The sequence below is a fragment of the Triticum aestivum genome, chromosome 2A (assembly GCF_018294505.1).
Source record: "Triticum aestivum cultivar Chinese Spring chromosome 2A, IWGSC CS RefSeq v2.1, whole genome shotgun sequence".
Taxonomy (NCBI): Eukaryota; Viridiplantae; Streptophyta; class Magnoliopsida; order Poales; family Poaceae; genus Triticum; species Triticum aestivum.
This window is the reverse complement of record NC_057797.1, coordinates 762,999,951-763,004,505: the sequence shown is the minus strand read 5'-3', so window position 1 is coordinate 763,004,505 and position 4,555 is coordinate 762,999,951.

The following is a 4,555-nucleotide window of genomic DNA, read 5'->3' as shown; positions in this document are numbered from 1 at the left end:
CATTAATGGCGCACCACTAATGCGCCATTAATGACCAAATTAGGTGCGCCATTAGTAGGCCTTTTCCTAGTAGTGAAGTGTTGATGGTTGACAAGACCACTAGTTTCAAGAAAAGGGCAAAGGGAAGAAGGGGAACTTCAAGAAGAACGGCAAGCAAGTTGATGCTCAGGTAAAGAAGCCCAAGTCTGGTCCCAAGCCTGAGACTAAGTGCTTCTACTGCAAAGGGATTGGTCACTGGAAGCGGAACTACCCCAAGTGATTGGCGGATAAGAAGGATGGCAAAGTGAACAGAAGTATATTTGATATACATGTTATTGATGTGTACTTTACTAGTGTTTATAGCAACCCCTCAGTATTTGATACTAGTTCAGTTGCTAAGATTAGTAACTCGAAACGGGAGTTGCAGAATAAACAGAGACTAATTAAGGGTGAAGTGACGATGTGTATTGGAAGTGGTTCCAAGATTGATATGATCATCATCGCACACTCCCTATACTTTCGGGATTAGTGTTGAAACTAAATAAGTGTTATTTGGTGTTTACATTGAGCATGAATATGAGTTGATCATGTTTATTGCAATACGGTTATTCATTTAAGTTACAGAACAATTGTTGTTCTGTTTACATGAATAAAACCTTCGATGGTCATACACCCAATGAAACAAGTTCGTTGGATCTCGATCGTAGTGATACACATATTCATAATATTGAAACCAAAAGATGCAAAGTTAATAATGATAGTGCAACTTATTTGTGGCACCGCCGTTTAGGTCATATTGGTGTAAAGCGCATGAAGAAACTCCATGCTGATCGGCTTTTGGAATCACTTGATTGTGAATCACTTGATGCTTGCGAACCATGCCTTATGGGCAAGATGACTAAAACGCCGTTCTCCGGAACAATGAAGCAAGCAACAGATTTGTTGGAAATCATACATACTGATGTATATCGTCCGATGAATATTAAGGCTTGCAGCGGGTATCATTATTTTCTGACCTTCACAGATGATTTGAGCAGATATGGGTATATCTACTTGATGAAACATAAGTCTGAAACATTTGAAAAGTTCAAAGAATTTCAGAGTGAAGTGGAAAATCATCGTGGCAAGAAAATAAAATTTCTACGATCTAATCGCGGAGACAAATATTTGAGTTACGAGTTTGGTCTTCAATTAAAACAATGTGGAATAGTTTCACAAACTCATGCCACCTAGAACACCACAGCATAATGGTGTGTCCGAACGTCATAACCGTACTTTATTAGATATAGTGCAATCTATGATGTTTCTTACCGATTTACCACTACCGTTTTGGGGTCATGCATTAGAGACAGCTGCATTCACGTTAAATAGGGCACCATCAAAATCTGTTGAGACGACGCCTTATGAACTGTGGTTTGGCAAGAAACCAAAGTTGTCGTTTCTTAAAGTTTGGGGTTGCGATGCTTATATGAAAAAGTTTCATCCTGATAAGCTCAAACCCAAATCGGAGAAATGTGTCTTCATAGGATACCCAAAGGAGACAGTTGGGTACACCTTCTATCACAGATCCGAAGGCAAGATATTCGTTGTTGAGAATGGATCCTTTCTAGAGAAGGAGTTTCTCTTGAAAGAAGTGAGTGGGAGGAAAGTAGAAAACTTGACAAGGTAATTGTACCATCTCCCTTATTGGAAAGTAGTTCATCACAGAAATCTGTTCTTGTGACTACTACACCAATTAGTGAGGAAGCTAATGATGATGATCATGTAACTTCAGATCAAGTTACTACCGAATCTCGTAGGTAAACCAGAGTGAGATCCACACCAGAGTGGTACGGTAATCCTGTTCTGGAAGTCATGTTACTAGACCATGATGAACTTGTGAACTATGAAGAAGCGATGGTGAGCCCAGATTCCGCAAAATGGCTTGAGGCCATGAAATCTGAGATGAGATCCATGTATGAAAACAAAGTGTAGACTTTGGTTGACTTGCCCGATGATCGGCAAGCAATTGAGAATAAATGGATCTTCAAGAGGAAGACGAACGCTGATAGTAGTGTTACTATCTACAAAGCTAGAATTGTCGCAAAAGGTTTTCGACAAGTTCAAAGTGTTGACTACGATGAGAGTTTCTCACTCGTATCTATGCTTAAGTCTGTCCGAATCATGTTAGCAATTGCCGCATTTTATGAAATCTGGCAAATGGATAAACAAAACTGCATTCCTTAATGGATTTATTTAAGAAGAGTTGTATATGATGCAACCAGAAGGTTTTGTCGATCCTAAAGGTGTTAACAAAATGTGCAAGCTCCAGCGATCCATCTATGGACTGGTGCAAGCCTCTCGGAGTTGGAATAAACACTTTGATAGTGTGATCAAAGCATTTGGGTTTATACAGACTTTTGGAGAAGCCTGTATTTACAAGAAAGTGAGTGGGAGCACTACAGCATTTCTGATAAGTATATGTGAATGACATATTGTTGATCGGAAATAATGTAGAATTATTTTGCAAAGCATGAAGGAGTGTTTGAAAGGAGTTTTTCAAAGAAAGACCTCGGTGAAACTGCTTACATATTGAGCATCAAGATCTATAGAGATAGATCAAGACGCTTGATAAGTTTTTATTCAGTAAGTACATACCTTGACAAGATTTTGAAGTAGTTCAAAATGGAACAGTCAAAGGAAGAGTTCTTGCCTGTGTTACAAGGTGTGAAGTTGAGTAAGACTCAAAGCCCGACCACGGCAGAAGATAGAAAGAGAATGAAAGTCATTCCCTATGCCTCAGCCATAGGTTCTATAAAGTATGCCATGCTGTGTACCAGATCTATTGTATACCCTACACTGTGTTAAGCAAGGGAGTACAATAGTGATCTAGGAGTAGATAAATGGACAGCGGTCAAAATTATCCTTACTGGAATAAGGATATGTTTCTCGATTATGGAGGTGACAAAAAGGTTCGTCGTAAAGGGTTACGTCGATGCAAGTTTTTGACACTGATCCAGATGACTCTAAATCTCAATCTGTATACACATTGAAAGTGGGAGAAATTAGCTAGAGTAGCTCCATGCAGAGCATTGTTGACATAGAAATTTGCAAAATACATGCAGATCTGAATGTGGCAGACCTGTTGACTAAGATTGTCTCGCAAGCAAAACATGATCACACCTTAATACTCTTTGGGTGTTAATCACATAGCGATGTGAACTAGATTACTGAATCTAGTAAACCCTTTGGGTGTTGGTCACATGGCGATGTGAACTATGGGTATTAATCACATGATGATGTGAACTATCGATGTTAATCACATGGTGATGTGATCTAGATTATTGACTCTAGTGCAAGTGGGAGACTGAAGGTAATATCCCCTAGAGGCAATAATAAAGTTATTATTTATTTCCTTATATCATGATAAATGGTTATTATTCATGCTAGAATTGTATTAACCGGAAACATAATACATGTGTGAATACATGGACAAACAGAGTGTCACTAGTATGCCTCTACTTGACTAGCTCGTTATTCAAAGATGGTTATGTCTCCTAACCATGGACAAAGAGTTGTTATTTGATTAACGGGATCACATCATTAGTTGAATGATCTGATTGACATGACCCATTCCGTTAGCTTAGCACTTGATCATTTAGTTTGTTGCTATTTCTTTCTTAATGACTTATACATGTTCCTATGACTATGAGATTATGCAACTCCCGTTTACCGGAGGAACACTTTGTGTGCTACCAAACGTCAAAACATAACTGGGTGATTATAAAGGTGCTCTACAGGTGTCTCTGAAGGTACTTGTTGTGTTGGCGTATTTCGAGATTAGGATTTGTCACTCTGAATGCCGGAGAGGTATCTCTGGGCCCTCTCGGTAATGCACATCACATAAGCCTTGCAAGCATTGCAACTAATGAGTTAGTTGCGAGATGATGTATTACGGAACGAGTAAAGAGACTTGCCGGTAACGAGATTGAACTAGGTATTGAGATACCGACGATCGAATCTCGGGCAAGTAACATACCGATGACAAAGGGAACAACGTATGTTGTTATGTGGTCTGACCGATAAAGATCTTCATAGAATATGTAGGAGCCAATATGGGCATCCAGGTCCCGCTATTGGTTATTGATAAGAGAGGTGTCTCGGTCATGTCTACATAGTTCTCGAACCCGTAGGGTCCGCACGCTTAACGTTCGTTGATGATATAGTACTATGAGTTATGTATGTTGGTGACCGAATGTTGTTCGGAGTCCCGGATGAGATCACGGACATGACGAGGAGCTCCGGAATGGTCCGGAGGTAAAGATTCATATATTGGATGATATGGTTAGGCCAAGGGGTCAGGCCCACAGGGCTATAAGTCGGTGCAAAAGAGTTTTGCGGAGGCCAGGGGGCAAACGCCGGAGACCCTGGCGTCTGGCCCTGGGCCAGACGCTGAGGCCCATGGCGTCTGGGCCACACACCAAGGTTTGTGGCGTTTGGTCCTGGAGTCCGAGTGGGACTCTTGCCTTTCGGGCAAAACCGACTTTGAGGAGGCTTTTGCTCCAAGTTTCGTCCCCAGGGCTCAACATATAAATAG